Raw genomic sequence first — 24,841 nt, 5'->3', positions numbered from 1 at the left:
TTCACAGGGACACGGCGTCGGCTCTGTGTCCAAACTTACCCTTTGCAACGTATTTGTTTCTACTTTGCATCCGTCGATGAACGAATATCCCGAAAATCCCTCGGTACTTGGGAGGAGTCGAAAAAGTTGTATTTATTGCGGAATAGACTGGCCTCTGGTAATCCTTTCATAAATAACGAAGTATTTACGTAAGGTTTCCGGGAAGGTGAATGGACCGGCGAGTTTCAGATTATGGCCAGCCACGGTCTTCCACGACAATGGCTGCTCGTGTTTTCCGTTTCCTGGCCCGTTCGGCGTCCGCCTTTCCTCCGGACCCTCGTCCTGGCACGAGCCTCTCCTTCGCGCGTTCGCTTATAAGGTATACGCGGTGGCCGTGGATGTGCGCGAACGCGACCAAAGAGGGAACCTTTTACGGGCTTTACCGTGGCATAAAGCGTTCGAATAGACCGGCTTGACTCGAGAGTTTCTTCCGTTTGCTCGCGTTTGCACGGTCGCGCCAAGCTCCGTGTGCATGCGATTTTATCTTCGCACACTCGTTTGTCGAGATTCAGACGAGGCTGGAATTCGACGATTCGATTCGCAGAGCGAATTCGTTGCTGGAATGTATGAAAACTGGGAAACCGATGGAAGATGAACTATCGCACCGGCTGGCTCAGAGCGAATGTAATCGAAATCAAACCAACACGAAAAAATATAGGAAAATACATAGTTTTACGAGCGAAACAATAACAAGCTGTTCTCCTTTCGCGTTTTTTCGTATTCCAAAGTACAATATGTGACGAGTTACGTTGCGTAACTACGATATCCCATTTTTTCCAACAACTTCCCATTACCCGTGAATATCATATTCGCGCGATTCGTTTTATCACGCAGGAGACCACGGTATCGGGCGCATAATAACGTTCGATCGGGAGAGTATTACGTCCGCATGAGATCGGGCTACATTCTGCCCGACGCAAACTCAATATTTGCCGTCCGGTTCAGCCTGGTGACTTTGGTCGGCGCAGCGTCAAGCAGCACTCGAGGACTCTTTAATTAAGTTGGATCGCCGGGATGGACAATCAACATCGAGGTTCCCGCGGTTCTCCCGTTGCTATTATGAAATTTGCCGCGAACCCCGGGAAACTAGGTTGGCGGAACCGACAGCAACAACAGCAAGAGAGAAAGAGAGAGAGAGAGAGAGCAAGAGAGAGGCAAATCCCATGCCGGCCGGAGCGGAATCGTGTAACAGCGTGTACGCGCGTGCGTTTCGGCTTCGGCCTTGGGAACCAGTCCACGGTTTTGTCACGCCAGCTACTTCGTTTGTTCGCCGTTTCTCTTTGGTCAGGTGCGCGTCTGTCCTCTCCTTTTGTTCTTCCGCTTGCTCACTTTTCTTTCTTTTCTTCGCTATACATCCCCGCTGGTCGCCAGCCACCTTTCACGTTGCCGCTCGAACGATAACTTCTTCTGCAGTTGGAGAAATCCGCTTGTTGTCAATACTGGCACGAATTCTAGAGATGACTGACAGCAGGCAAACGAGCGAACGAACGGAAGCGTAATTCGGCCAACGGTTCGAATATCACGCCGACGATAATTATGCGCGGCAAGAGCTGGCTGCAGGCTCATAAGCGGCATGTATCGACGAAATTGACCGGGATTATTCGCATATCCCGGCATTTCCAGGCCGCGTCCAGATACGAGGATATTCGATCGAACGTGTCCGCGTTCGAGCTTTCGTCGATGATAATTGTCTGGCGTTTCGCTCAGCTCTGCATTGCTCGTTACGACGATTCATTATCGAAGGAACATAGCCGCACGGTCATTCGACGAGAACCATAGAAACGGTTCGCTCTCGAGGAAGAATTCAACGAAATAGAGTCACTGCTTCTTCGGATAGAAGGATAGACGAGCGATGGATTAAACGATCGTTTAGCAAGCTGACGCGAGGTTCGGATGAAGGAAGCCGCCAGGGTGTCGGTGAGATACCCGAAAAGCCAGGATCCGATACGAGCCACGAAAGGTGACGGCCCGGCAGGAAGGTGCCAGGACCTCAAGCTGAGAGCATAATGAGCGACCGGCGAGTAATGAAGACCGCTCAATCTCCTCTCGGAGCCGCGCGCTGTCTCTTCAAAGAACATACTCCCGTTCCCTTAACTCCGATCTCCACCGCTAATCCGTTTAATCTCCGGATAATTAATGACCGTAACGCTTTAATAATTCTTGGCCTCCTGCGGCAAACGTGGTAAGCTACACCGTTTACGTCGAATGCAATCGAGCAAGTAACGTGCTACGGGCTTCTTCGAATACGAATCAACGTTCGAACAAAGCTTGTCATAGTGGTTGACATTAATTTGCATTTTCTTGCAACTACTTACAAAATAGTTAGCTTTCGATCTTTCCTCTGCATCTGTTCTATGGCTGAAGAAACTCGAGTTTTGGATGCAGGTGTTTTCAACGTTTCCTCCGGACACGACGCAAAGGGGACATCGAAGCAGGCCCCTGTCATCGTCCCAGGAAGCCGTTTACCGCTCACAGTTTACACAGGATTTTCGAACGAGACGGCTTTATCCATGTACAAGACGCGTTTACACCGACGCCGCTGTATAGGGACGTGTTTGTAGACGAGGACCCTGCCTAAATGCACTCCGAAATGTTTGCGCAGACTCTGTTGTGGTCTTTTACGATGAATTTCTGTATATGCAAATACGACAGCCCGCGTGGTAGCCGAATAAACGAGAGGCCCTGCGAGAGCGTTATTTCCATCCGACCTGGACGACGCGAAGCCGTTTATTACGAGCGGAATCCGGCACTCTTGTTCGCGTTACGAATCGCTGATTCTTGATCGCTTTCGACGGATAACGAGGATTCGCCGTAGCATTTTAAAGCTAACGCAACTGTTCCTTGGCTATCAAAATGCAGATCGAGAAAACGACGAACAGATGTGTACATATAAATGAACGATATCCCGATACGTGGAAAGGATACGCTTTGCAAATTTCTCGTAGAATAGTTTAAAAGGTGAAATAATCAGACAGCGAGGAAAAAAATGCTCCGGTGAACGCAAAGGAACAAGGAGCGTATTGTTAAAACAAAGTACACGTACGTGTAGACTGAAGGAGGTGCGCGTCTTCAACGAGTCGGTGTATTTCAACAATACAAATCTGAGGGAGTTAGAGCGAAGCGAATATAGGCATCGGAGTGGATCGAACGAGCCGGCATACCTGACCACCAATTATCTCCGCGTCTCACCCAACTGTTCGCCTCGCTGCCTGTTGTTTTTCGGACGTTTTAACGGACCTCCACGGTCAAACACCGGTCTGCGAAGATAATTCAGATATCATCCCTTCGATATATCTGGCAATCCCGGTGAACGAGGATCGACCCGTCGACGGTCGAACGAGGGGATGCCTTAGGGGCTCGCGTGCCAACTGACGTCTCCCAAAGCGGACCAGATTATAAACTGCGGATCGCGGACCAACCCCGAGTGCGAGTAGGACCACTGCATCAGTAGCCTCGCTGGAAAAACAAAGAGGGAGGAGCGTGGTGCGAGACCGAGCGTGAGATAAACAGGTTTTCCGTACGAAAATGGGAATTCCGAGACGAATTCGGGACGACTGGAGAAGGAGGGCGAGCGAGATAAACGCGCGAGAGAGGCAGGAGGCCTCTTTTACTTGCCAGGAGCCTCCGGTTCCAAAGCCCGGAGCTACGGCCGAGGGATTAAAGCGTTAAGAGAGCACGCCGATCCCACTGACGGCGAGGCGCGAAGCCTCGCACGCTCGAATCGATCTTCAGGGATTTCTCCTGCGTGGCAGGGCTCCGGTGTCCTCGATCATGGGGACGAGACAGGCTCTCGAACTCGGATTCGCCGAGTGGATGGGCTTCTTCACGGCCGATTAAGTAGCGAAGCTCGTGTATCGAACGAGTCGGCGAAAAGCTTCGTGGAAATTTCGACGTTGATCGCAGCTTTCGAATCGACAGATTCTTCTCGCGCGTTTCCCATCCTGATGATTCTTGACGAAAAATATTTGCGAACTGTGGTAGAATGAACGAGGAGGGAGGACACAGAAGGAAAAATTCCGCACTGCGTAAACGCTCGATCGTGGGAGCTCGTTTAAGAGAGGATTTAGTTGCTTGTTAGCTTTCTAAATAACGCGTGGCGAAGATTCGAGCGAGAAGCGGCGCGCGGTAGGCGTGCAAGAACGATGGTCCAATTAAGGATGTGCTGCCGGTTACTTTCGGTTAATCCGCGTGAAGAGCGATCTCCGGGCCGAAACTCTTAACTTCTAGAAAACTTTCCGGTTTCATCGCCCGGCGAAACTCTAACGCTTCTCCTCTCAGCCGCGAAAGCCACGAATTACCCACGGTCGTTCGGCGTGTACCCGCGGGAGAATCTCCTCGCGACGCCTGGCATCTTTAATTAAACGTAGCTTTAATCGTTACACCTTCGAGTTTCGTTACACCGTTGCGTCCAACAAAGTGCGCGACAGTAAACGTTCTTTCGTTGCAAAGACTAGTCTGTGGCTACAGCGGATGCATAATTCGCGTTCTAACGTATAAGACGCGTGTGAATAGCACGCATTCATAGAAATCTATTACGCGATCAATTCTAGAAAAATTGAAACTAAATTTTATTCAATGTCGTTGTCAGCTTCCTCTTTTTATTCGGCACGACGTCATCGCTTGATATATTTTCAAGATTACTACTACCGATTCGTTGATCGTTAATGTTTAGGACCTTGGCAGACGTATATAAACGTTCACTGGAAACCTCGTCATTGTTGGCAACATAGTCTGTACGTTCAATAAAAATATAATCCTGGAAGAATATTTCTTCTTATCGCGTAAATTTAGAGCCGTGTGTACGCATATTTCGCTGCTTTGGCGTATCAAATTCGTCGCATACGTTCGCTGTAACCGTGGCCGAATAAACCGGGCCTCGAATAAATGCTGTTTCAACTTCCAGCCTTCAGACTATCCTAAACTATAATACGTACGCAGTAACAAGGGCCGTAAGTATTGTTGCACGGTCGACCATCGATTAGGCCTCCGGATACGACGTGCAACTGTGACGAAATCGTCTCGACTCGGTCAACCAACTTTCCAGAAGGCTCGCATATCCGAAAACGGATATGGAGCCAGCAAGTGACTGGCAAGCGTTACGAACTCACGGGAGTGCGGATGCCCGATTTCGTCTGGAAACCCAAAAGCATTGTTCTCCGTGTTCCGGCACCCCGTTGAGGCACTCATCGCGTCCAAAGCTCTCCAAGACGTTCTCCGGACTCTGACTGATGGATTTATGAATTTACGGTCACCCCGATCCACAGGGGGTTAATTGGTGGCAGCGTGAAGCGACCAGGTCGGAATCCAGAGAAGAAGAGGAAAGTGGAGACGCGGTGATGCACGTGAATCTCTTTTCGTTTCGCGAGCAACCGGTCCTCGCGATAATTGCCGTCATTTCCTAAGCATCGTCAAGGTCGGTGCTGAAACCGGCTCGCCTTTCATGCCACCATCTCGCGTCCTTTTCCTGGCAGACCTTCCAGCTGGGTCATCGTAATCCTTTAACGACTCGTGATTATGATTCATTAACCGTTTCGTTCTGTCCGAATGGCTTCGCTCGGAGAATTAGATCTGACCGAGACAGAGTTATAATTGCTCGTCCAATCTTTCGCCATCTGGACATGCCGAGTGTGACAGAAACGTTGTCGTTCGGATCTCTTTCTGCGAGAGATGGCGCGCGATCCAGTGGGAAATTAACACGGAAAACGGATTTATCGGAGGATTGAAATGCTTCTCGGAGGTTGTTAGCCATTACGAATTCGGAATTAATCGAACGAGTTGAGAACCGTTGACAGATCTTCCTTCGAAAGATTGGATAACGAGATGCGTAAGTTTCTCCTCGTTAAAGCGGCGTTCACACCGAACGAACATGGAAGAACCGGTCCTCGCCGACGTTCGTAGCGTTGGAAACGCGTGGAGAAAAAGCGACGGGGCCGTTTCTAGGTTGCAACGCCTAGCATTTCCATGTCGAGATAAGCTAATGAGACGTACGACGGTTAGAGGTAAACACGCTTCAAGTTTCCATTCCACGTAACGCGACTGCCGTTTCGGCTATTGGACCGCCGATAGCGACGCTCGTCGAAAACCGACTTATCGTCCATTCTGGTCTGGTTTTTTGCTCCTTCGCCTACCTAGCCCCGGGTAAATTTTTTAATTCGTCCGTTTTAGTCACGTGAAACGCTAGAATACTTAGTACACTTAGTACAAATGAAGGCAACAGAGTTACAAGATACCAAGCTCTATGCCCCAGAAAAGATTAGATGGAAGAATTGGAGAGAGTACAACGACAGTAGCGTTTCGCAAAATTCAGCGTACGTGCTGGAAATTTTCGGTTACGTCACGTTCACGTCACAGCGTAACTCGAAATCCTGGAAATAAATCCGCCTGTTCATCACGAATCCAGCCCTTTTCAAGCCCCGTTTCTCCTTTTTTCAAGAGCGAGAACAATGGAAAAGCGAAGGAACGGATCTAAACGCGAGGCGGTGCATCGCATTTTTCTTGGTATATTTCCCGAGCGCGTGGCAACCGGACGTTTTGAAATTCATCACGAGAGCTACTTCATATAACACGGCGGAATGAATTATGTCGCGGCGTATCTCGCCGCGGTATCTTCGTTTTTCTCCGGTCGTAATCCTGGCCGGGCGCACGTGCCGCTGAATTCGAGGTTTAAATTCGCGGCGACGTTTCGAGTATGCGACCGCGGAACGTACGAGCTGCCGGCGCGTATCTCGCCGTGAAATAATTTCGCCAACGTCGCACCAAACCTGCGCACGATCGCTTCACGCGTTCCACGGATATATTAACAGCCACTTTGCGTCGCACTGATTAACCACCAGTATTCCCAACTTTCCTTTCGACCGTTGGCGAATTAATCTTCCGCCACTATCAACTGAATTCTAAGTATCTCGACGCGCTGAAATAGTTTTCGGTCATCGTATTTCGATTTTAGTCGTCGAAAAAGCGAATTGGAAAACGCGAACGATGGATTGTTCGGTTCCTGGAGATTGCTTTACGACGACCTGGTGAAAGCACAGATAGATCGGCGCACCTCCATCGTCGAAGGCAATAAACACGGTAATAAGCAAAGGTCGAGAAATTTACGTCGCGGCCGATTGCGTTTCCCTTGAACGTTCGAGTGGAAACCGTTATCAGGCCAAACGAGTAGATAGCGAGCACTGCGAACTCGATGGACAGTCTTCGCGTTTATCGTTGTTCGACTACGTTCGCGCGGCACTCCGCGGACTGACGACCCCTGCCAGCCGAAGGTATACGCAATTTATTCCCGGGCGATAAATCATCGTCCACCTACGTTCGTAATTTCTTTTTGGATCATAAATCAGTTGCGCGTCGGAACCCATACGGAGACGTTCGCGTAACCACCACTGTGCGTGTAGTCACGATGCGTGTAAGTACGATGCGCGTAGACACGGCGAGCGAAGAACACGTGGAAGGAACAGCGGATACCGGTGCATCGGTTACACAACCTGTCCGCTTTTTGCCAGCACCGCGAATACTCGGAACGAAGAAAAATCGCAACTGTTTCGCGCGATGACCGTTTATTAACACGTCAACCAGAGGAAATTCATGGAATCTGGCACGCTGTTCTAACGGATCCCATATCGCAGATGTCGGAAAGAGTGAATAGTTTATTTAGTATTTTTAAGCAACAAAATTTACGACGATTCAAGTTACAAATGCTATTACCGATCGAAGAAGATAAAGAAACAATCTGAAGGGGAGATACGATCTTTAGATAGAAAACGATTCTCATCGACGTTGACAAAGGGGTTAAAGAAGCCGCTCTGTAAATGACCGGGAAGAATTACCAGAGGTATACCGCTCGTAACTCCATTAATATCAATTTTATTGTCGCGATCAGGGTAGCGCGTGCGCGAGTCGTCATGAGTCACGCTGTTTATAGCGGCGATATTTTAATGACCCCTTCTCGTCTCGTTCACGAACACGACAAACAGTTGGGTCAGCGTTCCGGTTGACACGGTGCCGCCTTTGAAGATCGAACAGCATCGGGGAAAATCGTTTCGGCGTCGACACGGGTTCGGGACAGCACGGCTCTTTGTACCGGTGCTGTTTAATCTTATCGACGTTCCCGTTATCGTCTTTACACGATCTGGTACGATGTTCGTATCCATTGCTGTGGTAATCGCGTTCAAACGTGAACGTGGAATCGGTCGTGACTCTCCACGACGCGTCCCATGTTTATTTAAAAGCAGGTAACGATCATCGGTGGTAATCGAGAACGTTGATCACCTCGCTCGAGCAAACGCACGCGGTCGGACGAGGAGTTCGTCGACCGATAACGCGTCGATAAGTTTCACGACGAGTTTCGGAAGAAATCGTGGAAAGTCGGTGAAAAGCGCGGTCGAGTCGAACTCAGCGAGTATACATACTTTGTGATTCGAGAGTTTCGTGCTCACCGGTGTTGTTTCGGCTTTCCAGCACCGGCGAAAGAATGTCGTTCGAAGGTATTAGCGCTTTATCGCTGGTTTTTCCAACGAATTTCCGAGAGCAACGAACTTCACGTTGCTCGACGCGGTTATCGCGTGTTTTTGTCGAAAGGTTCCTCTCTCCAGAGATACGACAAGTTCCTCGGTCTATTTGCCCGGTTAGATACACCGGCTATCTCGCGTGTTTTTGAGGAAGGTTAAACAAACTTCTGACGCCCGAAAACCGACGAAGATTACCCGTGTTTGTCGAACGATGCATCATCCCTTGCAAACAGACTGCGCAATCTTCCTTCACTATGGAATCCACTGGCGCGGCCAGCCCGAGAACCGTATTTGTTCGCGTTAAAACTCTTAACCAAAGCATCGATTTCGGTCAGTCTGTCGAGGTACGTTGATAACGCTCGAAAGATTCCGCTGTCCTGGTCGTTTTCGCTAATTTTCAGAAGAAAACGAATATTCCGCGAACGATCTCGTATACAAATACGCGCTACCCTCACGAATCGCCTTGTTACGTTGCCGTGTCGAGAGAAGCATTGTCGTGACGAAGCAAGACGAATCCTTCCCTACGATGCAACGTTCCTACCGACGATAAATCGCGGAACAGAGCACGGCAACGACCACTTACGGTACCACGGTTTCCGTCAAGCCGTGTCCACTTTCTCACGGAATGCATTAACGCCTTTGCAGCGACACGCGAAGGCCCGTCGACGAGCATCCACTCGGCGTTACGGTGCACAAGCTCCAGAAGGATGTTTAGCAAACACTCGGAAAATTCGCTGCATCACCTTTCGGCTCGGCGTTTGGCAAACAAGCCTCGGTTGGAGCGCTTCCAGAAAAGCTGTCGCCGCTCGGCGTAGGCGCCGGCGTCCGCCCATCGAGCATCGTCGACGAATAATCTGCGCGAGTCTGGCCCGGCTCCGCGGAATCCGATCGCTATCCGCCTCTACCCGCTCTCCAAAGACCTTATTCGTTTCTTTCGCTTCTTTTTTTCGACCGATGACTCTTTCCATCAACGTCTGCGGTCGACGCGCGGCGGTTTAGGTACAGAGAGAACGCGCGCAACCCTCTGGCAAAACGCGGGCCATTTACCGACGAACAGGTCGATGACGAGTACAATATCGCGAGTAATACGATAACCACAATGGACTATTTCGGCATCAACCTGTTTCGCAAAGCCCGTTTGAAGTTACCGACGCCAGGCGCCGGGGCCACTCTGCTTCCCTTTCGCAATCCACCGGCCCGAACGAAAGGATTTCTAAATACTCGTTGGCGGTATTTGCGGATGTCCGCCGGTAGTCCCCGCTAGGCCTCGAAATACCGCTGCCTGGAACCATGCAACCGCCGTGAGAGTAACGAAGGGCGTACGAGGACAGGGGGTGCGATGAGGATAGGGAAAGAGGGAAAGAGAGAGGTCGGATGAAAAGGAGGAGTGAACAAACGACGGGACCTTCTCTCACGGGGCGCCTGCAATCCGATCCTCAAAGCCCATCGGGTAAATACGCCTACGCTGGCCAAGCGTAGGGGAGGGGGTTTGGAGAAGGAGCGTTTAATTAATTCCGTCCAATATGCCGGTACACCGCTGGAACATAGCCGGCAATTCCGGCTGCGTTTTCACGATACGTCCGCCTTGTTGCGTTTATATGCGCGTAGGAGCGCGTGGCTAAGTGTTTGGTCAAAGCGAGCCGCCGCCCCGGCTCTCTAACCGCGCTCGTACGCTACGAGATGATTAGGCATTTGCTCGATGGTTTCTGGAAAACTTGGAATCGCTGGAGAGCGTTGTACTTTATCCCTTTAAATCGACGTAAATCGCGATTGACAACAACAGGGGGAACGAGTGGTTGTGCCAATGACGTCAGTTTGATATTCCAACGACGAGAGCTCGCAGTCCGGTCGCAGGAAGATTGCAGGTGTTCGCGATAGGAGAAACGCTTAGTTGGCCGTGCTTCTGACCCATATCTTACGCGTGAGTTCCGTTCCTCTTCCACACGCCACGCCACGCTCGCTATCTCGTTGTCAGTGTTACGATAAGCTACAGATGTTTCGTCAAAGAAACTTCTGATCCTCCCAAATCCTTCGCGAAAGCCTACGCGAACCCGAACTAGTAAAAGAGCTTACAGTGTCGCGCGGTGAATCGACACGCGATAGACGTTAAATACAGACTCGTGGAAAGAACAGACAGCAAAATCATCCGTATTGTCTCGAGCTAAACGCTCGCCAGTGCAAACAGCAACAACGCGCGTCACTTTACTCGGCGACTTTGTTTCGTTGCAGCCCCCGCGGAATTACCCCGACACGGAGAGTCCTGTCATTGAACCCGGTGAGCGGCTCGTCGGCGTATTGTGTCAGCCCGTCGACACGAAACAACCCCCGTGAAGGCAGCACGGGACGGTGGAGGGCACCACGGTACAGGCTCGTAGCGAAGGGCGTAAAACCACGGAGAGAAGCTGGACTCGTTGCGTGCACCCTCCTGGCTGCGTGGTGCAGCTTCTTTTTTTCCAGGCCGAGTCACCGTTGTGTTCACGCTGTAAAAGGACGACACCGGTTTCCATCCTTGTCCGGTGTAGCATCGCCACTCCACCCCTTGGCGATCTCGCTTTCACCCTCGTGAAAGGAGTCTGCCACGCAGAATACGAAGAAAGAAGAGTCGCGACCCGGAGGAGTGGGGGGTTGGTAGCGCAACGCGACGAGAGTAGGGAGACCAGGCATCGGATGGGGGTAGCTGGCAACGTGGTAGAGGAAGCTTTCGGTGGGAACGGTGGGGGCAGAAACGAAACGAAGCCTCCGAGCGGTCGGGCGAAACGGCGAGCAACAGTGTGCCGCGCGCCGCTGACAAGCGAGCGTAGTCGTTGAGAGTTTAGTGCGAGAGATAGCGCGTGTCTTGACGAGTTGGAAGGTGTTGCAGGGTGGTGAGACTGGCGTGCAGGAACGTTTCGTGTTCGGTCACGCGGGTGCGTTCGAGCTTCCATGAACACATGTTCCGCAGCAACGTCGGAAGCGCAAGGGGACAGCTGACACCGGAGGATACGAGCTCGATCGTGCCCGTGGAAGTCTTCGGCTTGTGCGAAACGGTGTGAGGTTTCCCATGGCGGGTTCCGTGCGTATGCATACTCGACGTGTCTACGAGTGAGAGAAGGGAATGATCGACAGTGCGAGGAATAATAGTGTAACGTTGTCGACGACGGTGGTTCCGGTTGATCATCGTGTTCGTTGACAGCGTATGGCTCGCGATCGCTCGACCCCGTTGCTTCGTCTACCGTGCAGATTCGTAACAACGCTTCGGCACAAAAAGCCGCCGACCGGTGACTTTTTCGCAAACGGAACGAGCGCACGATCGACGAGCAGGGACGGTCGTCGACGGGTGATTTCGAGGAAAGTGATCGTTGCCGTTGAGACACGCTTACGGTGCTTCAGTGATTCGTGAGAGCAAGCGACAGAGTGATCGAAATTGGCGCACCGGATATATCATTTTGCGAGTAAAGGAAGATCGTTGTGTTTGCTGTGATACGAGTGGTGCGCGGAGAAGCAAGCTACGAGAAGAAGGGTGTCCGTATTTTCGAAGGAAATGCGCTGCTAGCAAATCGGCAAGGTGTCGCCCGAATTTTTGAGGTAGGCATCCTTCTCATTATTGCTCTTTGCAAGCTCGAAATAATAGCTGGTAAAAGCGACGACAGAATATGAGAACGGACGGGGCTACAATTATTCGTGAAAACGTGCGTGAGTGGTACGGTAATTGCGTCGGGAAATGGGCCGTATCGTCCAGGTTGAAAGCCCGTTACGCTGAAAACGTAGGTTTCCGAGGTGCGTGCAAATTACGATCGGTGTATATCGCGTCGGCACGTGGACCTCGACCGATACAGAAACCGCAAAGTTGCCACCGTTCCGTGAGATTTTTCTCCCGCAAGAGGATTACCCTGGATACCATTCTAAAAACCGGCTGTTCCGCCGGATATCATCCGGATCGTAAAAGCCTTACGATCGTGTCGGAGCACGGAGTGGCACTAGTCGTTCGGCAAATCGATTTTGGATTCGCAAGCGTCCGTCGGATTCGCTCGATGTGACAATTTTCCAACTTATCCGTCGTCGGGATCATGGCGCGTTACGCAACGAGTACTTCATTTCAATTAAAAACGCTTCTATGCGAGCGTCTTTCTTGTAACGATTGCGTCACAGCAACGCGGAGTTTCGTTGGCGTTCGCGAATTCGACGAGTTCGCAGCGCGACCGTGGTATCTCGCTTGGATCCGGAAGACCGACATTTTTCCGCGGTTAACGTAAAACGATATCTCTGCGAGCTGCGGATCCAATTCAACGTGAGACGCGCGCGGACGATGGCGCACGAAAGGAAAAACGAGCGAAACGGTGAAAAGAGAGGCGGAAAGGTGGAGGATATAGAGAAAAATTCCGCGAGCGCGTGTCTCGTGGGTGGCAGAGAAAGGCAGAACTTAATGCAGCGAGCAAACAAATAAAGCATCTCCGACGGGGATTGAATAGAGTCGACGTGCCACGGAGATCGATATTCGCGACTCGCAGCGAAACGTCGAGCGAGATTAACACACGCTACCGCGGAAATACGCGTCGACGGTCCCGCGCACTCTTTCGCGCTTTTTCGCCGTCCTCTTCTCTTTTTTTTTTCGTTTTTGTTCCTTCTCCGACGAATTAAATCGGCACCGTCGTCGGTTCGGTTCTGCTTGTTCGGCCTTTTCAATGGCGAGGGCTCGTGTTCGTTCACCTGTTGGTTAATTTCCATCGAATCACGGGTATGTTTACTCTCGATTACCCAGCATAATGGAGAATTTTCATCGCGATAATTAAGCGAATCCAGGGGCCAGGCAGCGCCGGAAATGCGCTCGTTCCATTTGCGAAATTACCGGAACCGTGTCTGTCGGGACGAAGCACTAGCATCGTGATACTTTTCGGACTGGCAAGCGTTAAAACGTGCTCGCCGGTACGCTCGAAGAGGAACGTTTCCGCCGCGATACGATTTAAACGAGTTACGACGAACGACGCGAGTTGCTCTCTATGCGCGCGAGGTCATGCCACCGAACGAACGCAGATGAAATTAGAAATAATCTCGAGACTCCCACGAACTCGGTCAGAATCGGGTGGTGTAGCGAGCGCGCCTGTCGCTGACAGTTATTAGGAACTTATGGGGCGAGAGTTCACGGTGAAAATTCGAGTCAGACCAGCACCGGGGGAGTCCGTTTTCTGTTCGAGACGTGGCACGGTTTATTTTGACTGCGCACCAAACCGCGTCTCGACCCTCTGCGAACGTCACTTTTTCTTCCCATCACTTTGCGCCCGTTTCTTCTTCGAATTTCGATTCTCTTCCTCTTTGCACGTATGCCTTTTTCGAAAACGATCACGCTCTGATAATTAAAGGCAGAAAGAAAACCGTATGCGTATGTATCGTGAAAATCGTTCTAACGTTGCAAAGCTTAAATATTGATGGACATCAATGGGTCTCTAATTGCAGACAGGGTAGCTCGATTGGAATCAGATTTCCAAAGGCGATCGCAGTTAGAAAAGTTGTTGGTTCATATATACATACAGTAGAACAGACGATACCGCGTTAGCTAAAATCGAGCTGGAAATATAAACTCGTTTGTGTTCGTTGCAAAGCATCGTGTAGCGCGTTAACACTAGAACTACCGATAGTTAACAGCAAGCTATTTCTACCAAAACCAGTGAAAATGGTCTGGTCTTTAAAAAATACGTAATAATAGAATATTTGTATATTTATTGATTTATTACTTTCTTACAGAAGGAATTCCATGTTATGTAATACATTTTTGGTATTATTAATCCATCTGGGACTATGATCCCTGAACGAGGGTTGACAAATTTATAAAATTGTAGAACCAGTCATTTCGACTGGTGTGATATTTCTAGTGTTAGATCCAGAACCTTCCTGATAACTGATATCATCGTATTGAACGATACGCAGTGAAAATTTTAAAAACGTGCGGGGAAATTGTACAGAACGAGGAAACTGTTCAATTGGGGTTCGATAAACAGATCGCAAGACCCTTTTACACTTTGACAAGTACCAGTCATGTTAACTGGCATTGGTATAAGTAGCCTTGATACAAAATTATTTTCAGTTTGATTACATAAAGAACAAAATAAAATTCATTACATTATTCTTTTAGTTATTGTTGCGAAAGTCGTTGCATCATTGCGAAAAGAAATATAACATGAAGTAGGAAGATTAAAATAGAGTTCTAAAACCATTCAATTTGACTGGTGTGGTAGTTCTAGCGTTAATCCGAGAGACACCCGAGAGAGACGAGCTCGATGACCGCTTCAGCATCTAAATCTCTCCGCCTTCGTTTTCCTGGCAAAATCGTGGGAAAGTTGCCGTTGCTTGGCGGAGAGAAGGCGCGTCATAATCGAGCGTCAAATTCGTTGAATAAATCTACGGTTGCGCGTAAATATTCCACGACGAACTCCGCTCGAAAAGACGAGCTGATCGCGCTCTTGGCAATGGATAGTCCACGGGATGGGCGGCAGATGGAAGCACATCACGGCCGGTGCACCATCGTGCCACGCGGGTCGACATTCCGCTCAGAGCCACACGTTCTCTTCGATGACGCAAACAACGAATACCGAAATACCACGATGATAGTCGTTATCGCTTTGTAACGTTTGAATTGTTCTTTTTCACGATAATACCAATTGCCATTGAAACTCGTCGGTCTGACGCGTCACGCAGGAATGTTAATGTTTTCTCGTTTCTAGAGCAAATACCTAGCTAGATAACGGTCGGAAACTAAACGACTCAATTGACAACGCGAGGGAACGAACAGCTCTGGCCGAGTCTGCTGGAATTCCTCGTTTCCGATGATTCGGTAGAACAGCGTTGGTAAAAAATACGAGACGTTAACGAGCCACCAGTTAAAGGCTGATAAACTGGCGTTCCAGTTGCTAAACGCTGCAACGAAGGTTCTCCGATCGTAAACTCGGTTTCAAGCGAAATCTCGCAGGGGTTACCGAACCGGCATGCAACGCACAGACGCCGGCGACACCTGCTCCCGCACCCTCGTGTCACCGAATACCTGATTAGCGGGGGAGGACTCTCTGGAAGTCGGTACCCTTGGCGGAGGGTCTCGGTTTAATAAAGCACCGCGCCGGTGAGAAACGCGAAACACGTGCGTGCAAAAGTTCTCCCCATGGAGCGTGTAACGACGTTCCACGGCCGAAAGAGGAAGGAAGGAAGGATGGAAGAAAGTTACGAGAGTGGTTGCGAGGACGCACGAGTGGAGGAGGGTGGCCGGGAGTAGTTTTAGATGTCCCGTTGCCTTCCCTTCTATCGCGATACTTTACTCGCAAGGAGCGAGGCGAACGAGCCGCGCAGCACGCTCGGATTTTCCAGCGGTGAAATTATACCGATAGATCCGCGTCAAATGGAAATACGATGGCGTTGGTTCGCGGGGCGCAATATCGGTAATGGGGCCAACGGTTTAACGGCGGAGTTTGGCGAAAGTGGCCCGGGGTACGCCGTACTCCCTGGTCGCTCGCTAAACTTGGATATTGGAAAATTGAGTTAACTTATGCCAGAGTAGAACGATTTTCTCCAGTTACCGCGTACGGCCATGATTTTCAGCCGTTTGGCCTCTAAATTCGCTTCGCCGGATTCGTTTGATCGCGAGCGCTAAACGATATATCCACGACGACGTAGAATGAATCCTGCAATCGAGAAGGAAACGAAACGAAACGAGAGAGGTGGGAACCGACGACCCTCGTCGTATTTCGCTGCTTCGTATAACCGCTGACCGAAGAGGGTGCGAACTTTGTTTCTATGGCCCGCGAACAGGGGAGTTTTGCGACAGTTTCGAGGGCTGCGAGTTTCTGGGAGGCTGAACACCGGCGTTCCACGCTGGCGACACTCGTGACGAGAGTATCGATACCGGTTGAGAGACGGGATGATCCTGCGAGATTGCCGACTGTCATTTTAACCCCCATCGCGCACTCTCTTCTGTCTTCGCGTATCTACAAACACTCTCTGTCGCTGTATCATCGGCAAATCGATGGCGACTCGTCAAACTACAAATATTTAAAGAGCACTCGACGCGCGGAATCGTCGATGACTACGCGTAATGCGTTTCATAAATTTATCCCGAAACTCGAGCGATCGATATCGATGATCTTGATGCGATCTCGCGCGAGAGAACGAACGACCGCTAGACTCCGCAGTGGAGATTCCTACCGATTTCTTGCTCCACGCTTTTTACGCCGTGTCGGTCGAAGACGATACGAAGAAAGAAATCGTTGGTATTAAATCGCGAAGACTTATAGGACACCGTGACAAACGTCGTTTACACGCGCTTTATTTACGACTCGCGTCGTCTACTTGCGAATTCGCGCGAACGCGGATCGTTACGAGGGAAAATTATAGCGCGTAGGCGGCCCGCGTATTTCCCGATGCCCACAGATTTACGGATCGTTAAGTCTTACGAATTTACACGTTTCTTTCCCCCTGACCGCTATTTGCGGCCATGCCCAGATTTTATTGTACGCTGGGCGCCTACGCTCACGCTTACGTTCGTGCTCGTTCACAGGCGCCGCTATCGATCTGTCCCGTCGAGGATCGATGATATTTCTTATCTTCGAATACTGACAGACGGTATAATAAATAGCAGGTATAGTTCTTTCTTCCTAGCTACGTACATGATTCAGAATATAATAGAATCCGTCCATTTTGAGATAAGCGGGGATCTTGGGTTTTTATTGTTTTTACTGCCACGAACTGGAAGAGGAAAATTTCCAAGACGGGAAAGAAGAGTCGACGCGGCGGAACGATCCTCGGGTACAAAGGAATCCAATGAAAAATTGCCTGGATGAGTTCGAAATATCCCATCGTCTGCAATTCGATGGGGTTGAAAGCGGAAGGTGAGGTATCCAAGAGAACGTACGATTTTCCTGGATATCCTCGATTCGACGTCGGGTAACGTGTCTGGAAAAGGAGAGACGTTTGGTGGAACAAAGGGAAGAACTGTGCGTGAGACGGTACGCATCGCGGCAACGCGTAACTCCGACAGATCTTGGGAAATGTTACGAACGAGAGAGATCACCCGCCAGGGAATAGCGGTGGGCGCAGAGGTTATTTCTGGATTGCGAAAAACTTTTAATAGCTTTCTGATAGCTTATTGGCCTTATAAATACTTCGGTACCTCGCGTCCTATCCGACTGTCGGCTCTTCTTTTCCTCGATCCGATGCTACTTTTTTCTCATCTCGTCCTCCATTGTGTGTCCACCTCTGCCCCTAGGAGACCTAAATCCCGAAGAAACTGGTATCCCCTGCAGAAGAAATTGTCGCCATTATTTATTTATTAGACGGGGCAGATCGCGCGCGGTGCACCGCAGGTATTACACGCGTCTAGGAAGTGGAGCGGTGAAATATTACACGCCAGACACGCTCCTCGCAGTCAGGGTCGCTTTAAGCCTTTTCACGCGGCAGGTAATTTCGCGTCCGCACCTATTCAACCTCCTACCCCGTCGTAATCTGGTAAAAAGATTACGATCTTCTAACGGAGAATTAATGCCGGGGGAGAAAACGACGGAAGCGTTCCATCAAGAAGAACGAGGCATAAAGGTTGATTAGTTATTCGATTAGAGGAATTATCGGTGTTTCTGCCTTTCAACCGGTAGTTCCTCGGTACAAAACTTGCCTCGGCCTGGCAGCTTTCCCAACGACAGTTTCTCCCTTCCCTCTCTTCCTCTTAAAAGAGACACAATCCCGCGAAACAGTGGCACTGAATTAAAAAAAAAAAAAAAAAGAACAAGGAAGGAAAAGAAAGGAAAGATAGTGCAGGTCAGGCCAGACAGAAACGAACCGGAGGATCATCGAGAGCAGCCGGTGTCGCGCGGCCATTCAAGGGCGGAATTATTAAATTCGTCGGTGTCCCCTAATTAAAAGCGAACCACGGCCGATTCGGAATCGCACGAAAGTTAGGCGGACAGCAGCAAGTGGAAAGAGCAAGAGACAAAGAGAGAAAAAGAGAAGAAGCAGAGAAAGGGTTGGTCGTTGCACGCGCGCTGCCATCGCAGAAATAATCGAGTGCTGCGGGCGTAGCCGCGCCCTTCGCTCGACCCTTCGTTTCGTAAGCGCACCGCCACCCTTCCTGCCGTCCGCGTCCACCTATAAATAACGTCCCTTACGCACGTTGCAGCAATTTTCTCGCGGAGATACCGCCGGAAACGATCCCGGCTGCATGCATAATCATAATGAGCGGGGCCCGGGCGAAAATTCGGCTGGAATAATTGCGCGTCCGGGCCGGTGCGCAAGGAACGCGACTGCCTCGTTATCAGATGATACGAAAAATGCTCTCGTGCGAGAGTCTGCCCTCTCGTAACTCGCTAATAGGCATTGTCAGGAGCCGTTCGTGCGGTTAAACATGGCCTCGGCACGCTGGAATCGCGCGCTGCCTCGGTTCTAGCTTCGAAATCGCGGCAGAGTCGCGGTTAGACAGGAGCAAAAACCGTCGGTGGAAAGTCGGACGTTACGCGCCGGTAGTCGCGCGTTAACGCGCACTGGTAAATGGACAGAAAATGTGGAATTCGCGCGACAGGCGTTCCAAGCGTGGATCGATACGATTTTCGTTTATAGCGCGATAAATATTTATTACACGCCAGGTGTACTTCGCTATGGGAACGTTTTGCGGGGACATAAAACGAACCTTACAGCGTGTGATCGAGCTTTTTGTGGCGCCTCGTGGCGTAGCCAGCCTCTAGTCGCAAAATAACAATTTTCGCGCGGATTAACTTCTTCGCTTGTTACCACGTGTACTGTATATCTTGGCGTCGCACTCGTTCTTTCCAGTCTTGAAAAGTACCTACTCGTTGGACTCGTCCCAGTCGCTCCATCTTAATTTCCATTCATTATACCAGCCCGATCTCGTTCGATCAAAATAAAGCCACTTAAGGTGCAAATTCATCAGCCATTATGGGCGATCGCATTATCATACGCGCGACGAGGCTCCTTGGCGACACAAAATGTCGCGCGAGATAATAAGCCGGTACACGGTCGCGCCAGCGCGAAAGGGTTTCATCGTTGGCAACTTGCTCTTGGCAATTATCGCCAATTTCAACCATACCAGTCGCGCGCCAAGGAACACCTATTCCGATCTTTATTCGCGTGGTACAGCGAGCTTGCACGTTCAGTCTCCGCGAGTCGCGTCGTTCGGTGTGGTCCGACCAGTTGAAGCCGGTAATCGGCGATCCTCGTATAAACGAGCCGCGAGAAAGAAGGGAAGAAAGAAGGAGACGCGCGCCGGTACAACGCCGCCGGGCCACGGGGAAGGGAAGATTAACATAGAGATGAGGTCGTCTTGAGTCTTTTCCGCGTGAGTTATGTTCCCGTGACCGTGCACCATGGCTACATGCGCAAGTCTGCTCTTTCTTTCTCCCTTTCTCGTGCGTGCATGACGTAGCAGAATTACGTTGCATTAAACATTGCGTCATAGAACACCGGAGCTCCTTTTATCGTCGTCGACTAAGAAGAAGCGCTCCGGGGGATGATATGTTTCGCTCGTTTCTCGCCAGCAACGCCAGACGTACCGATAACTCGGTTACCGTCCTCCGGGATTAATTGCCACTCCGGATTAGCTCCGCCGGCGAACGAAGAAAAGAATCGTTGAAACGGATCCATACTACGCGCTGAATTGCAGCGAGTCGCGAGCTCCTCGAACGATTTCACGGGACTGGGATTCGCGGAGCTAGTCGGTGGAAATTCCCCATCGGTCGAGCAGAGTTTCGAAAGAGTCGCCAAGAATGGTAAATCGGGACCGTGTGCCTCGAAGCTCGGCGAAATGGATCTTCAGCGTGGGTGGAGCACGCCACGCGTCGTTCGCGAGGATAACAATTGATGGCAGACTCTGGACGCGAGAGAAAGCGGACAAATTGGGAACGCTGTGGGTGGAGAATATCGTTCAAAAACGTTCACCTTTGGCCTTTATGGTCTCTCCGATGATATTCCGAATCCGTGGCTCTTTGTGCTGTCGAGAAGATACTTTTAAACCCGCAAGTGTTCTCGTGGCAGAGAGAAAGGCGTATATAGATGGCTGAACGAGACGACAAAGTCGACACCATCGTTGGCATTAGCGGCGTGCCGGCTGTTTGCAAACAGCAATAATCATCTTTGTGACGTGTATCGGGTGCAGCTAGGGACTGCGTGTATCAGGAACAGGGAATGCGTGCGTTGGTAGAGTTTGTATCACTTAACCGCTGGCGGTGGATACGGGGCTCGGTAAGCGAAGCTAATGCTGAAATAATGCGACACTGGTCGGTGTTCGCCGCGCGTATGCCAACCGAAAACGCAAATGCCAGTCCCCTGTCGACAGACTGCACGCCTACGCGAGCCGATTTCCGATCGTGCGCTTCGACGCTTTCCACAGCGTCAGGCCAACGCACCGTACACGTTTCACGTTCTTTATTCTCCATTTCAGCGGCAGCCGTGCTAACTCGTGCGACGATTTGGTTACTTTATTGTTTGCAATTAAACGTTTGCTTGTTTTTCCTTTTAACCATCGACAGGAAATTATTCGTTCGTCGCTCAAGACAGAAGAAACGTTAGGCTTTCTCTTTTCTACCTTTTCCATTCTCGTTCGTTAACGAGCGTATTTGCGCAATTACCACGGAGACCAAACGCACTTACAAACCGTTGTTTCGCTGGAGAACATCGAACGAGATTAACGCCGTTTCTGCGGTTCTCGGAGCGGAAAGTATTGGATTCCTGACCGCTGTAATTGTCTGTTGGAGCAGACACGAGCGAAGGAAGAAACGCGTCACTGAAACCGTACTTTACGCTCCAAGGTCCGCTCTCGTACTTTTTTCCCATTGCCTGCAGCTTATAGCAGTCGCGATGAACTTTGAAGCTCGTCGAATCGACGTTGCTCGTAAATGTTTCAAAGTTCTCTGCTCTCTCCGCTGGTAACGATGGATGCAGCGATGAAACGAAATACCGTGCCGGAGCCGGAGAGCGCAACGATAATAATTAACGCCCAAAGTTTCTGGCGTCGAATCGCGCGTCAAAATCTCGAGACGTTCCAAATTAATCTCGTCTACTTTCGCCGTCCCTGGGGAAACCTCGTTTCTCTCTCCCTCTCTCTCTCTCTCTCTCTCTCTCTGCTTCTTTCCTTCTTCCTTTTTTCACAAAAACTTGTTCGCGAAGGGCTAAATTATGGATCAATGAACGCGCAGGCATTTGTCTTTTCCATAGCCTCTTTTTTAAACGATTATACGAAAATTTTGGTAGTTAACAGTCTCGAAAATAAATTAACGCAATTTCCGCAACGTTGCAAGGCTGCGTTTGATTCACAGTAATTGGTTATTTAAGCGATTGCTAGAACTCATTATCATCGGAACGAGCCAAACATTTTTATGTTCTCTACAAATTTCCAATCGAATCTCCGTTTCGTCGTTGAATTTTAACGATCGATTTTCTGAATCTTTCAAGATGCTTCGCGTTTAATCGATGATGGCGATTCGTTTCGTAAATGAAAGGTGTTCGTTGCGCAACGAAGTACGTTAAACGAAACCACGGTCGACTATAAATACGAGTCACGGCGACATTCGTTTCGGGAAAATGGTGAACGTGGTGAATTTCGGTGCAAGGGCGGCAACGTTATGAAATTTCGCGCGACGCGGTTCACGAAATCTCGCCCCTTCCCACCCAATGTCCGCTGTTTCGTATCGCGACCGCCGTTCTTTTTCCACGCTACCGTTTCAGTCCCGTCACACCGCGAATATATTTTCCTGCGTGTCGCTCACCAACGCGAAAGGTTCGTCGGATTTTCATAATGAAATTACCACGCGTGTCAGTGGCGCGAAGACACGGTTTTACGTGCTCGTTTTGGGCCATGGCCAAGACCATCCAGCAAAAGTCACTCAATTCTCGTCATTTCATCGCGGAGACGTTAAAAAATCTCTGCAAAAGAGGGAGATGGTCGAGATCGTTTGGTTACGTTGTATAATTCCAAACGACGCGGTTTTGCTCAGATTCTAATTTATACGCCAACATAATCTAGTTACAGAAACTTTCTCCACTAGCTTTCAACGATCGTTCCGCTTCGAATTTTTTCACCGCGTAATCCTCTTATCGCTTCGACGCAGCGGTTTATAGTGACACTTAATTAACGTGATAATTACTTCTGGCCTGTTCCTGCTACTATGCACATGTATCGGTATTATTTATTCACTGGCCATCGCCATACTTCCAAATCGCGTTTCTCTCCGTCAAAATTAGCCACCGCTGGCTAGACTAGCCGCTGCTATATTCGTATTTATTAGCGTAGCGGGTGTCGGTACAGCGGGCGTGAGCTGGACTGTGCGCTTTTTTTCAGGAACGGCCACTCTCGAGCGCACAATTTCATTAGGACCGACGTCCACTTTCCTGTTTTCCGCGCATCATTTCTAATTCCAGGCCCCGGCCGAATTTTCAGCCGCGGTCCGGCTCCAGTCCAGCCTTGGACGCGTCGTTGTTCCAGACTATTTTGAGAAAGAGGTTGTCCCTCGTGGCTCCTAGACGCGACCGGCGAGATTTATCGCACGAAATCGCGCGGCGCACTTCCAATTAACCCTCGAATAAATTTTTGCTTCAGCCTCACCTTTTTCCCCGTCAACGAAATACAATGGATGACATATTGTTCTTTTTCGCGGTTCCATCGTTCGGACGCCAAATTCTCGATAATTCTACGGCCTGTAACTTGTCTTTAAATTTATCAAACTCGGTATCAGATATTTTTCTTCTTTTTTTCTTAGAATACAGAGACAGGGAAGAAGGTAGGGTAAGGGTGTTTGGTGGCTTTTACGCTGGTGAATATCAGACGGTGTCTTTCTATCTGCGAAAAGCCGCAATCCCATCGGGCCTCGTCGGCCGACGAATATTTAACGCGCGGAAGACGCGGTTTCCTGTTCGCCTGGAAAATACCGATAGGCTCCGCGAGACGGTATTGTGCCGGTCTCAGCCATTCAATTTCCCCATCTACCACCACTCCCTATCTTGCTTTTGTATATTTTGATCCGCAGACCCTTCGTTGCGCGAAAAGCTCGTCGTGCAGGCGCTGGTAAACTACATCTCTCGCGACGTTCGGTTTCTTGGCAAATTGCGCGAGGTATTCTTTGTTCCAATCTACGGTGGCGCAAATTTCGCCGACCACGATTTTAACCTCGCGCGGATACAACGGAGGAATTCGAAATTATTCGAAATTGTGCGGCGTAATCGTATTTTCACGTCGAGATTCCATCGGTTGAGTTTCGGCGTTCGTGAAAACGCGAGAACAGAATGCGACCCGTAGCACGGCGAGAAGCGGGCGCTGGAAAAGCAGCGTGACGACGCCGTAAGGGATTGTATCGGGCAGAATTAAATAAAAATCACGCGAACTGGAGATTTGGTGAACACGGAACCGAGCCAGAAACGAGATGAGCGCTTCACGGCGCTCGCTTGGCTGCTCGTCCGCATTCTGCTCTGCATATGAATGAGAGGAGAACGGAGGTTGAGAGCGAGCAAGTGAATACTGGAGAAACGGAGACGCACCGTGGGGTTCCAACGTCGCCAGCGTCGAGCTGGAATATCGGCCGAGCCAAGAAACGGAACGGAAGGAACGCTGCGTTTATTAAACTGAGCGCGGACGTGTTCCTCTTTTGCTTCCTCGACTTCATCCACCGACACGGCGCTCGCCCCCACTTCCCTCTATTCGATCCACCTCTCTCTACCCATTCTTTTGCCTGTAGTCTAGCTACGCCACGTGCAAAATACTGACCCGACACGCTCTTCATCATCGATGCCTTTTTCTTTTCGCCGTTTTCGTCTCTCTCGCTCTTCTGGTTACACCTTCGAACGAGCCCTAACTTCCGTACAAAGTCGTTTCCAAGCGAATGTCAACGACATCGTGGAGCCTCGGCTGTTTCCACGCTGTTGTCTCCAACTTTGCTTTCGTACAAATCATCTAACCTTCCGAGGGTTTGTTTGGAAAGGGCTGCTGGATGTTTCCTTTTCAGTTTTCCTAAGCTGGCGACGGATCGAGTTAAACGTTCGAACGATCGTTAGTCGAAAGTTGCAGTATGATGGACGAAGGTTAATAGGTCCCCTGTTTTGCCAAGCTCTAATGGAGTATTTTTTTGCGTCTCGTTTTCGTGAGTCATTCCACTTGTCGACTCGAACGAGCTACCAGCGGGCAAGTGTTCCTCGAATACGCAAACGGCTTGAGAAGCGTAGAGTTACGCCGCAGCCGGTGTCCACTTGAACAAGAACAGTCTCATTATACGAGAAACGGAGAACCTCGCTACATTGGTCTTAGCGCGTGTTAAAAAATACGAAACTCATCGCACAAAGTACTGCCGCGT

At 50.1% G+C, this 24,841-nt stretch overlaps 1 protein-coding gene across 7 annotated transcripts in view; it reads left to right on the top strand.

Moving 5' to 3' along the window:
• pxb (putative Hedgehog signaling attenuator pxb) overlaps positions 1-24,841 on the top strand; it is a 227,620-nt gene that overhangs the window by 146,523 nt on the left and 56,256 nt on the right. For 4 of the 7 annotated variants that reach the window (XM_069126040.1, XM_069126042.1, XM_069126039.1 and 1 more), the window contains one exon: positions 10,773-12,107. The exons of the other annotated variants lie outside the window; for them this stretch is intronic. The gene's annotated coding sequence lies outside the window, so the exon portion shown is untranslated. The remainder of the gene's footprint in view (positions 1-10,772; positions 12,108-24,841) is intronic. 7 annotated transcript variants of the gene reach the window in all.

This window comes from Bombus flavifrons, chromosome 13, assembly GCF_040668555.2.
Source record: "Bombus flavifrons isolate JBK064 chromosome 13, iyBomFlav1_principal, whole genome shotgun sequence".
In the NCBI taxonomy this organism is placed as follows: Eukaryota; Metazoa; Arthropoda; class Insecta; order Hymenoptera; family Apidae; genus Bombus; species Bombus flavifrons.
This window is presented reverse-complemented; position numbering and strand designations above follow the sequence as displayed.